Here is a 12924-nt window from a genome sequence, read left to right as displayed (position 1 = left end):
GTACTTCAAGTCCTCTTTGCTTTCAGCAAGCAAGGTTGTATCATCTGCATATCACAGGTTGTTAATGAGTCTTCCTCCAATCCTCATGCCACATTCTTCTTCATACAGTCCAGTTTCTGGGGTTATTTGCTCAACATACAGTCTGAATATATGTCATGAAAGGATACACCCCGACGCACACCTTTCCGGATTTTAATCCACGCAGTATCCTCGTATTCTGATGGAACAACTGCCTCTTGGTCTATGTACAGGTTCCACATGACCACAATTAAGTGTTCTGGAATTCCCATTCTTCACAATGTTATCCATAATTTATTATGAGCCACAAAATTCAATGTCTTTGTGTAGTCAATAAAACAAAGGTAAACATCTTTCTGGTATTCTCTGCTTTCAGCCAAGATCCATCTGACATCAAAAATGATATCCTTTTTTTCCATAGCCTCTTCTGAATTTGGCTTAAATTTCTGGCAGTTACCTGTCGATATACTGCTGCAACCACTTTTGAATGATCTTCAGTATAATTTTACTTGCATGTGATACTATTAGATATGATACTGTTTGATAATTCCCACATTCCATTGGGTCATCTTTCTTTGTAATAGGCACGTATATTAATCTCTTCCAGTTGGCTGGACAGGTAGCTGTCTTCCAAATTTCTTGGCATAGACAAGTGAGCACTTCCAAAATTCCATCCATTTGTTGAAACATTTCAATTGGTATTCCATCAGTTCCTGAAGCCTTGTTTTTCGTCTATGCCTTCAGTGCAGCTTGGACCTCTTCCTTCAGTTCTATCAGTTCTCAATCATATGCCACTTCCCAAAATGGATGAACATCAACCAATTCTTTTTGGTGGAGTGACTCTGTGTATTCCTTCTATCTTCTTTTGATACTTCCTGTAACATTCAACATTTTGCCCATAGAATCCTTCAATTTTGCAACTCGAGGCTTGAATTTTTTCTTCGGTTCTTTCAGCCTGAGAAATGCCATGTGTGTTCTTCTCTTTTGCTTTTCTAACCCCAAGTCTTTGCACACGTCGTTATAATACTTTACTTTGTCTTCTCAAGCCGCCCTTTGAAATCTTCTGTTCAGTTCTTTTTAGTTCATCATTTCTTCCATTTGCTTTAGCTACTCTATGCTCAACAGCAAGTTTCTGAGTCTCTTCTGACATCCATCTCGGTGTCTTTTTAATGACCTTCTGCTTTCTTCATGTACGGTGTCCTTGATGTCATCCCACAACTCCTCTGGTCTTTGGTCATTAGTGCTCAATGAGTCAAATATATTCTTGAGATGGTCTCTAAATTCAGGTGGGATATTCAAGATCGTATTTTTGCTCTCATGGACTTGCTCTAACTTTCTTCAGCTTCAACTTGAACTTGTATATGAGCATATAGCGATCTGTTCCACAGTCAGCCCCTGGCCTTGTTCTGACTGATGTTATTGTCTCTTTCCACATGTAGATGATTTGATTCCTGTGTATTCCATCCAGTTATGTCCACATGTATAGTCACCATTTATGTTGTTGAAAAACAGGTATTTGCAATGAATAAGTTGTTGGCCTTGCAAAATTGTATCACATAATCTCTAGCATCATTTCTGTCACCAAAGCCATATTTTCCAACTGTTGAGCCTTCTTCGTTTCTGGCTTTCACATTTCAATCACCAGTAATTATAAAAGCATCTTGAATGCATGTTTGATGAATTTCAAACTGCAGAAATTGATAAAAATCTTGTTTCTTCATCTTTGGCATTAATGAGTGCTGATAATTTGAGTAACAGTCGTATTAACTGGACTTCCTTGTAGGACTATGGGTATTATCCTTTCACTGACAAAGTTGTACTTCAGGACAGATCTTGAAAAGTTCTTTTTGACAATGAATGTGGCATCATTCCTCTTTAATCTGTCATTCCCCGCACAGTAGACCAAATGATTGTCCCATTCAAAATGGTCAATACCAGTTCATTTGAGCTCGCTCCCACCATGTCGCCACTGAGTAGATTCCAACTCACAGCAACCCTATAGGACAGAGTAGAACTGCCCCATAGGATTTCCAAGGAGCGGACAGTAGATTAGAACCTCCAACCTTTTGGTTAGCAGCTAAACACTTAATTACTGGGCCACCAGGGCTCCTACAGCTCACTAATTTCTAAAATACCGATCTTCAAGCATTCCATTTCATTTTTGACAACTTCCAATTTTCCTTGATTTATACTCCATACATTTCATGTTGCAACTACTAATGGATATTTACAGCTGTTTCTTCCCATTTTGAGTCTGCCACATCGTCAAATGATGGTCTGGAAAACTTTACTCAATCCACATCATTAAGGTCGACTCTACTTGAGGAGGCAGCTCTTCCCCAGTCATATTTTGAGTGCCTTCCAACCTGAGGGGCTAATCTTTCAGCACTTTATCAGACAATATTCCACTTCTATCCATAAGGTTTTCACTGGCCAATTTTTTTTCAGAAGTAGATCTCCAGGTCCTTCTACCTAGTCTAACTTAGTCTGGAAGCTCCACTGAAATCTGTCCACCATGGGTGACCCTGCTGGCGTCTGAAATACTGGTGGCATAGCTTCCAGCATCACAGCAACACACAAGCCACCACAGTAGGACAAACTGACAGACAAGCGGTGGGTTTTCGCTATAGGCAGTTTATTCTGGCTCTAGGTATTAACAGAATTTCATTTAAGGGATATGATATAAATAATCAGCCATAAAGTTAGTAAAAATTTAAAACTCATTCATGGTTTATTAACAGTCTTAACCAAATAAGAGTTACACAGACACAAAACAGGTATATTTTAGAGGCATATCAAGTAGTAGAATCCCCCATTTTCATTCTATGTTTGCTCATTTATAATCAGAACGTTATAGCCTTTATGCATTTAAATTTCATATCATGCAATGTTCATAAAAACTCAAGATTCTAAAATAAACATTACCTTAATTTCCCGTTTACATCTAAGATTCATATCAACATTCTATTATCTATTTTCTAATGATGAACTTTATTTACACTAACTAGTCCTCAAGGCTGTGGCAAGAAGATATTTTAAGTCTGTTTTCATATTTACTCAGTTTATCCCATTGGAAAAATAAATCTTAAAAACAGTAAATACAGAGATCATTTCAGTGATATCTTTAAAGTCTGTTTTTGTTTTGTTTTGTTTTCCATTTCAGTGCATCACTGAAGTTATACCATGAAATCGATACTAAAAAAATTAAAAACAGCATAGTAACAGCAAAGGCAAGTTTGAACCACGCATCAATATTAGAATTATACTGGTAATAATCTGCCTGTTAAAAAAAAATTAAATGTTCAAAACATATTTCCCTTCACATATTATTTTCCGACAAAAAACTTTTTGAAAAGTAGATGAGTGACAGATTCTATTTCAGCATCAGGTTTCTTAAAAGAAAACCTAAATGAAATTAACCTTATACCTAAACAGCATTAAAAAAAAACCTAAATGAAATTAACCTTATACCTATGCTTTCAATAAAGAGTATAAGAGTACAAGATGTCTATACTGACATGTATGTCATAATCCCATAGGTCCAATTTGCTCGTGTCCCATTAAAAACAAAATGTGTAATATCATATAAAGTTCATATGGGTTATACGTCCAAAATATTGTAGTGATACATATAAAACCAATTAATCAAGGAACAAAAACCTATCCCAGATTAGTGATAAGGTTCACTTTAATGGTTTGATTCCTAATTACTCCAAAAAGGAAACTGTGGAATGTTGAAGGGTAGTTGAGGGAAGGAAAATGGCAGGCATGACAGTAAAACGTAGAGAGAAAGTAAATTTGAGATGAGACATATATCCATATAATATTCTTCTGTTGGGGATTAGGCGTTTTTTTGTTTGTCTGTTTTTTTGGTCTGTCTTTTGTTGTTTGTTTTTTAAATCAGCTGTAAATATCATCATTACCCATTAACCAAAAAAAAAAAAAAAAAGCAAACCCAGTGCTGTCAAGTCGGTTCCAACTCATAGCAATGCTACAGAACAGAGTAGAACTGCCCCTCAGAGTTTCCAAGGAGCGCCTGGCGGATTCGAACTGCCAGCCCTGTGGTTAGCAGCCGTAGCACTTAACCACTATGCCACCAGGGTTTCCTCATTAGGGAGATGCAAATCAAAACCACAATGAGGATTTCACTTTACACTCACTAAAATGGCTGTAATTTGAAAGAAAGAAAGAAAGGAAACAACAGGTATTGGTAAGAAAGTAGAACCTTCATTCATTCCTGGTGGGTGGAATGCTCATCCACTATAAAATGGTACAACCAGTGTGGAAAACAGTATAGCAGTGGTTCCTTAAAAAGTTAAACACATAATTACTACATGATCCAGCAATTCCACTCCTAGGTACATACCCAAAAGAAGTAAAAGCAGGATCACAAACAGATATATATATACCAATGCTCACTGCAGTACTATTCACAACAGCCAAAAACACGGAAATAACCTAAATGTCCATCAACAGATAAACGTATAAATAAAATGTGGTACACGCATACAATGGAATATAATTCAGCCAAAAAGAGAAATGAAGTCTTGATACATGCTGCAACATGGGTTAACCTTGAAAACATTATGCTAAGTGAAATAAGTCAGTCGCAAAGGGACAAATATGATTCCACTAAAATGAAATATCTAGGATATACAAGTGTATAGAGACAAAAGTTTACTAGTGGTTACCAGAGGCAGGTAGAAGAAAGGGGGAAAATGAGACTCCTTGCTTAAGGCATACTGAGCTTCTGTTAAAAGTGATGGGGACAACAACTGGTCTCTGCATCTGGAGAAACAAAGGAAGGAGAGTCAGGAATAGGAGGAGGATATGGAATATGTGGCTAACTGCCTCCATGAATAACTTCCTCATCTGCCATGTGACTAGAAGAACTGGATGGTGCCCGGCTACCATTACTAAACATTTTGATCAAAGATTCCACCAAGAATCCTGATCAAAAGGGGGAAAATGCAGAGCAGGATTTTAAAGTCTCATGAACTCCAAACTTTCTGGAGCCATGGAGGGTAGATGTACCCCTGAAACTATTGCCCTGAGAAAATCTTTAAACCTTAAACCAAAAATATCACCTGAAGTCTTCTTAAAACCAAACAATAGATCAGCTAGTAAAAAAAAGTCCTGCCTTCAGCATTATGCTCTTTTAAGAACTACCTAAATGGGGTCAAATTGACAACAGCAACTTGAAAGATTAGATAGGAACATTAGGAGGTAGTGAGTTTATATTAATGACAGGAACAATTCAGAGAAGGACAGTGAGAGCGGTTACACAACTCAAAGAATGTAACGAATGTCACTAAACTGTACATGTAGGAACCACTGAATTGGTGTATGTTTTGCTGTGTATATTCTCAACAACAACAACAAAATAAATAAAATTTAGAAGAAAAAAGCAATAGGGAAATTTGGAAATGGATAATGATAATGGTTGAACAACATGATAACATAAATAATGTCACTGAATTGTACACATGAAGAACGATGAAATGGCAAATGATTTGTTACATACATATTTACCACAATAAAAAAAAAAGGAATTTTAAAGATGTTCTCACCATCTGGCCTAACAAGTTCACTTCAAGCAGTATAAAAAAATGAACACATACTGTGAGAGAACTTCACCTACAAAAATGTCCATTGCAAACCTATTTATAATAATGTAAAAAGGGGGAGTCTTTTCAATATAGCAAATATTTACTGTGCACCTACACTGTAAAGGCACTCTTCCGTGTGCTTAGGATATATCAATAAACAAAACACACGGAGATTTCCTGCTTTTGTGGCATTTACATTCCAACAGGGGGAGATGAAAGTAAGTAATAAGTACAATAAATAATTTTTTTTTAAATCCATTGTATCTTTTACTTTTAAACATTTTTAATTGACAGATCATTACAAACTACATTTTAATAACAATTCAAATGACAAAAAAAAAAGTCCTGAGGAGAATAAAACGAATCCTGTAGTGGTCCTCTAAGTGCTACAGTACCTACTGCATTACTGTTGACTATAAACTAGTTGCTGTCAAGTCAATTCTGACTCATGGCGACCAGATGTGTGTCAGAGTATAATTGTGCCCTATAGGGTTTTCAATGGCTAATTTTTCAGAAGTAGATCACCAAGCCTTTCTTCCAAGACACCTCTAGACAGGCTCTAACCACCAACTTTTCAGTTAGCAATCGAATGTTAACCATTTGCACCACCAAGGGACTCAAGAGTTGACTACAGAAGACAAAGTTGATATCTCATCGGAACCAGTATAGATACAGGGTATGAAAAGTACTATAATAATAATACTTCTAGTTTGAGAGTTGTTCAGGATCTAAGTTTTGTTTATTTTTATGTATAGAAACTCATTTACATGTTTATTTTTGTTAACTCTTGTAATTATAAAATGAATGAAATTCTTTTATCTTTAAAAATGTGCTATAATATTTAACTAAACCAAGAGATTTACTAAACGCAGCTTATAATGTATCAAAATTAACTTTCATTAAAGAAATGGACAAAGACACATTAAAAAAACATTCTGGCATATCTTAAAAAACTTTGTTTACTTTACAGCTTTAAACGCTTCAAAATGGCAAGCCTCAGTATTGTGTATCTCACAGATGTTGCCATTCCTTTAAAAAGAATCTTTTTTTTTAATCTTATCAGCAGTGAAATTTATTTACATAATGAAGAGCTATGGATAGATAGCAAGCAACCCAACCACTATCCTCAGAGCACTGAATATTCTAATGATTTTAATATACACATCATTATCAATTTCCAGGCTTAGATTTGAAGAATATGTGAACGTCAGAAGTAAATTAACATACCTAACTGATTACAGCTTAGAAATCTAAATAAAGTACCAAAAACGATAAAATAACTGCTTCACATTCAAAGGTTCAAGAGGTTCAATTAGTGAATCAGCTGGACTCATTGCATTATATTGCCGCAGACAGAGACTAAGGAGTGACCTTGGGATCCTACTCTCCAGATGTCTGGAGGGTCCATTTTTTTATTGACAGTATCTCTTCTTTTGATAAATCCCTAGCTTACTACCCAATTCAGACCTTTGTGCATAGAAGCCTCTTTCTGATGCTTTTTTAAAATTTTTAGCATTACAGTTATTACAAAGAACAAATCTATGAACACGCAACATGCACAAAGGATCAAGGGTATACTCTTTCCTTCTAGATCTGACTGTTGCACTGCACAAGGTGAAGAAAATACTGCCTCACACGCTAAGTTTTGGGATACATTTTCAGAGATTTTATATGAGAAATTCAACAAATCTCAAGCATTGTCTTTCCATTATTTCATATCATAAAAAAATTTAACCCATTTGCAATACACGATATATACACTTTACTAATAACTAAGTACATATAGATGCCCACATCAATTCCCCTCTCTTAATTAAAAAATTATGTTTCTCCCAGTCATAGAAAACCTGGTTGTAGGTGTTTTTAAAGTTCAAATACATATTAAGCTATACTTTGCTTTGGCACTAGCTCCCCCTCCAGACCAACCTACTAATATAACTGCGGTTAGAAAAATAAACAAGTAGGGAACACAAGTTTTTCCATGCCACTAGCAAAATTCACCACTTTTAAAGACATTCTGATTCCTTAAAAATAACTGGTTAAAATTTTTAACAAAACAAACAAACAAAAGTTGTATGAAAACACTGCAGGATATCATCAGGATGATTGTTTTTTCAATTCCATGTATTTTAAATAGAAGTGATTTGTAGAAAAAAACTTAAGTAACTTTTTAATTAAAATCAAGAATACCCTAATAATCTTTATAGTGCTATATTTTACAGGAATTAATTTGAATCACTATCTTAATAAACCACAACATACCACTTTATGTCAATTCACTACCTGATCAAAGATACACTTTTGTACGTTTCTGCAATGTACGCAAGTTTCATTCCAGCTGTTAAGCTCTTCAAGTAGAATTCTCAGTTTGTAGAGCAACAAAAAGAAAACCCATGTCTCCAACCAGCCTTCAGTGTTCCTTACAGCCTATTCATTTCTAATTCCCTACATTTTTATATACTAAGCCTGTAAAATTACAATCTCAAATGTCTGAATTCCCATCTTATCCTTACTACTACACCCATTGCCAGGGAGTCACTTCCACCTCACAGCAACCCTATAAGACAGACTAGAACTGCCCCATCGCGTTTCCAAGGAGCAGCTCGTGCATTCAAACCGCTGACCTTTTGATTAGCAGCCATAGCTCTTAACCACTGCATCAAAAGGAGTACTTATAAATCAAATAATTAAGACCTTCTATACACAGCTTATAGTACATCGCACAAGGCTAGCAATGTGCAGGGCCTTATCATTTGGCATAGAATTTTATCTTAAAGAAGAGAGACTACAAGTTATTCCACCATTTCAGTATAACTCTGAAGTGCTTAAACATTCTCTCCTAAAATGCTTTCGACATGATGCACCATTCTAAAGAACTATGCATAAAACAGAAAATTTAAATAAGAAAATAAATATGCACTTTAACTCCAGGAATAACAGGGGAAAACACACACACATACAACTATAATAAAACCTGACCACAGTTTCTAAAGAGAGTGAACCCAAAGCAAGTCACTTACTTTTGATAAGTTTAAACTGATTTTAAAAACTTTTGTTGAAATTTGTTCTGTGAAGCCTTAAGGTTTGAAGTTATCTACTGGATATCCTGGCTTTCCTGGGTTCACCTTTTTGAGTTAGCTTCAGTAAAGTATAAATTAATCCAAACATATGGAGAAAAAAAAAAACAATACCCCTCCTTGTATCCAAGGTCTCAATCTAAAAGGCTAATATAAGGCAAAACGCTAAAAGCTCACCAGAGATAAACCTTAGCCATGACACTGCCATTTAACTTAGGAAATGCATTGCGTCTCTGACGTTCTGGGTGGCTGAAGGATGCAAGTCCCACAGTGAGAAGAACAGGTGCTGCATCCGACAACTCAAGTCACTCTTGCAGGGCAAACCTCCTTTAGCTAATAAACATGGACTCATTTAACCTTCCCAAATAAGTTTAGATACTCAAAAGCCGCCAGGTCATCATTTCCACATCAAAAGGCGGTAGGACAGCACTCCCGCCGTTAACTGCCCCAGCACTGGCCCCTCGCCGGGAGCAATCTTTGCGCAGGTCCACTCCCTACTGCTAGCCCGAGACCCCCTCACGGAAACCCCATCACTCAGGCATCCTCCACGCCACAGTCCGCGACTACAGGGGCTGAGTTGCTGGCCAAAGGGAAGGTGGGTGTAGAGGAGCGAAGAGGGACACCTCCCACCCCGCCTCCACCCCTTCTCCTCAGCTTCGGCCCCTACCCTGAGCAAGGATGCGCGATGCCGAGGGCAGCGCCGGCGCCGCTCCGCGTCCGGGCAGGGCAGGAGGACGCCCTCCACCCGCTGCCTGCGCCCCCAGGCCGCGCCCGCCGGAGCGTCCCGGGGGCTCCCTCCCCACTTTTCCAGCAGCCGCTGGATAAGCAGCAGCAGTTGCAGCAACAGGCCCGGGGGTCGCTCGGGGAAAAGAGCAGCGACAGCCCCCAGTCACAGCTTCGGCGCCTCCTCAGATCCCGCGCTTGCCTAGCCCAAGACCCGAGGCGCGCGGGGCCCGGCTCCCAAACGCCCCCTTACCGGAGACTGGAGCAGAGGCGGTCTCCGCCGTCCCCAGCCGCCGCCGGCGCCGCCACAGCCCTCAGCCGCAGCTGCCCCGCGTCGGGGGAGTGGGAGGGGTGGTTGGGTGGAGGATGCTACTCCCGACTGAAGGGAGTGGAAGAAACGGAAACAGGAACTACCGCCACCGCTTAACGGAGCCTTCGGCGCCACTGACTGAGGGAGAGCGCGAGGCGGCGCGAGCCGGGCAGTCGCTGACAGCGCGAGACCGAGCGCGAGCCGGGTCCAGGGCGCGCCACCCCGAGCAGCGCCGGCCCCATTCCGCGAGGAGAAGAAGCGGGGGACGGGTTGGCTGGGGGTTGGGAGGGAGCGGCGAGGGGTGGGGGCCTAGAGCTGAGGGAACCAGGCTACTCGGGTCCGCCGGAGATAACGCGCGCACGCGCCGGAGCGGCTCTGACACCAAGCGCAGGCGGGGAAGCCCGGGCTCCGCAAGCGTGCGCGCGCGAATGGGGGCGCGCGCCCCTCAGCGTTCCCGGCGTCTGGGACAGGGCGCGCATGCGCAGGCCGCCGCCACCTACGGCTACCCCGGCATGTGCCAAGGCTTCTCCCCGCCCCCTCCCTCGCGGCGTCCGTGGATAGCGTAGCTGCAGCATCCACAGCCAAGCAGAGGAGCGGGCCACAGCGGGACGAGCAGAGTTCCAGCAGGGCAGCAGCTGCGCGCGCGGGCGCCGGTTCGCACGCAAGCATAGGCCGCCCTCTACCGCCTGAAGGCCGGAGGCTGAACGGGACGCGAGTTGAGCGGGCTCTCCACTCTTGGGAGAGCCAAGTCCGGGGAATGCGGTACTCTGTAGACTGCCGGGAAACGGACCGGCCCACGCCAGTTCAATCCGTGGCTCTAAGGAGCACTAGTACAGGAGACTTGAAGCCGGCTCCTTGCCATTTTTTAGGGGTGGTGGCTACTGCTGCTCAGGAAATCCTGCAGCTCACGTCCGGCCGATGGGCTGCAGACTGCAGCGCGCTCATAGGGCGGCAGCGCCCCCACATGCGACTCAGCGAAGCCCTGTTTTATCTTGTGAGTGCTGTTTCCATATCTTCTTAAGAGAAAGATCCCCCCACGAGGGCCTGAGTTAGATTCCGGGCCTGTACCCCGCGGCTGCGGAAGCCCCTCTGAGGCGGAAGTTTATTCAGTAAGGGAAGGAGAACAGTGAGGGGGAGGGTAGAGGTTTCTCCCTAGGATGCTTCCTACCCGCTCGGGCTCGAGGAATTCCTTGCGCCCGCGATGCAGAGCAGTGGGTCGAAGGGCTACCTCACACCGGCCCAGACCTGGATCTGAGCGGGAGGACCGAAGCGCGCCGCCCAAAAACACAAAGTAGTCGCAAGCTGGGGGGGGGGGGTGCCTCGGTGGCCAATCAGAGACGCGAGCCGCGTGAGTGGAGTGCGAGTCGACCAATCAGAGAGCCGGAAGATGAGCTTCCAGTGCCGAACTCTCCCCTGTAGCCTCCGGACGGAGATCCCAAGCTTGGGGCGTAGTACCGTGAAAAAGTGAAATGGTGCCCTAAAGCAGAATTGAAAGACAAGTATTTTTTAGGTAACTATAGGGGAGGCCTTTTAGATGGTAGTATAGAAAGGATCACAGAAAAGAGATGTAAGAAGCAGTAGCCTGCCAAGTCTGCAATCTGCCTGATAACAGTCATATGTGCTTTTTGAGACCGTCTTATATTCTAGGTACTGTGTTACAGAGATACAAATACTGCTGATTCAAGAAGAAACACAAAACTCTCCTCAAGCAACTCAGGTTCTTCTGAGGGAGGCTTTAGCTGGACCTTGTAACTGGTATTTATTGTCAGCCTTGTAAAAGTCCCCTCAACTTTCTCTTTTTTTTTTTGTAAAAAAGAGAAAGTTGAGGGGAAAGTAGAGTGACTTATCCAGAGTCACACAAAAAAGATATGTGTGATGCCATTATTCAATAAAATCATTCAACAGTCGTTTATCCAAAGCATGGATGCTTTCCTCCACTAAAGAGGTTACCATACTGAGTTTATAAGCAATAAAATTCTGCTATAAGTGTCACATACTTGGATTGTTGAAAATTAACAGAAATTTTAGGTTTATACCAGAGTAAGATGGATTGAAGTTTATTTTTCAGGTAACCACCAAACTTCCAGCTATAGAACCGAAAAAACTCATTGCCATTGAGTCGATTCCAACCCATAGAGATCTATAAGACAGTAGAACTGCCCCGTAGAGTTTCCAAGGAGCACCTGGTGGATTCAAACTTCCAACCTTTTGGTTAGCAGCGGTAGCACTTAACCACTACACCACCAGGGTTTCCCCAGTTACAGAAGAACATCCCAGTTAGCCTGAGTCAACCAGTAAATGAATTCTCCTGGTATGGCAGAAACTTGTAATGCTTACTTTCTCCTTCCAGGCATATAAAAATTACACTTTGCCCCACACCCCTGCTAACCCCTCCATTTCAGCTGGGCTGGGCCATGTGACTAGTTCTAGCCAATGGGTTGTGGGTAGAAGTCATAGTGTCACTTGCAGATAGAACAGTATAAGTCCTTACAAAGTTTATTCCTCCCTAAAGCAGGACAATGTGGAACAGCACATTGCCTATTCCCATCAAGGCAAGATGGATATATAGCTTGAGTAAGAAACACCTTAGTTGTTTAAGCCACTGAGTTTTTGGGTTATTTTGACTGCAGTTTGATCTAGAATCTAGGTTATGATAGGTCCTAGACTGGTTAATACACCTGGAAATCATTATAGACCTGGGGTAAACTGGCCCAATAAGACTGAAGGGAAGGATTTTTAGTCCCTGCTTAAAAAAAAAAAAAAAAAAAAACCCATAACCCTAAAACACTAGGCTGGTTCCAGGTGGGTTTATTTTACGTACAATTAATGCAGTAATATACTGTATTATGTTAGCATAAAGTTAAAAAAAAAAAAGGGACAATCGTTAGATTCAGTGTCTTTATTAATGAGCTGGGTGACACCACTAAGAATATGATCACATTTATAAAAGTGAATCAACAAATTTTTCTCAAATCTCCACTATATGTAAGTTATCTCCCTATATCTATTTTCCCATTCTTTCATAATAACAAACCCCCAATTTTTGGATGCTCCTATTGCAACTGGTGGCGCAGTGGTTAAGAGCTACGGCTGCTAACCAGAAGATTGGCAGTTCGAATCCAGCAGCTGCTCTTGGAAACCCTGTGGGGCAGCGCTGCTCTGTCCTATGGGTTGCCATGAGTCAGAA

General features: G+C 41.3%; 1 protein-coding gene across 7 annotated transcripts in view; it reads right to left on the bottom strand.

The window, feature by feature from the left end:
* FUT8 (fucosyltransferase 8) overlaps positions 1 to 12924 on the bottom strand; it is a 367182-nt gene that overhangs the window by 344861 nt on the left and 9397 nt on the right. For 3 of the 7 annotated variants that reach the window (XM_049899430.1, XM_049899431.1, XM_049899428.1), the window contains exon 1: positions 10906 to 11208. The exons of 1 other annotated variant lie outside the window; for it this stretch is intronic. The gene's annotated coding sequence lies outside the window, so the exon portion shown is untranslated. Of the gene's footprint in view, positions 1 to 9680; positions 11352 to 12924 lie in introns of those variants that run through there. 3 more of the 7 variants (XM_049899426.1, XM_049899429.1, XM_049899434.1) reach the window with 3 other exon arrangements.

This window comes from Elephas maximus, chromosome 10, assembly GCF_024166365.1.
Source record: "Elephas maximus indicus isolate mEleMax1 chromosome 10, mEleMax1 primary haplotype, whole genome shotgun sequence".
NCBI classification, from domain to species: domain Eukaryota; kingdom Metazoa; phylum Chordata; class Mammalia; order Proboscidea; family Elephantidae; genus Elephas; species Elephas maximus.
The sequence above is the reverse complement of the archived record's forward strand: the minus strand, read 5'-3'. Positions and strand labels throughout refer to the sequence as shown.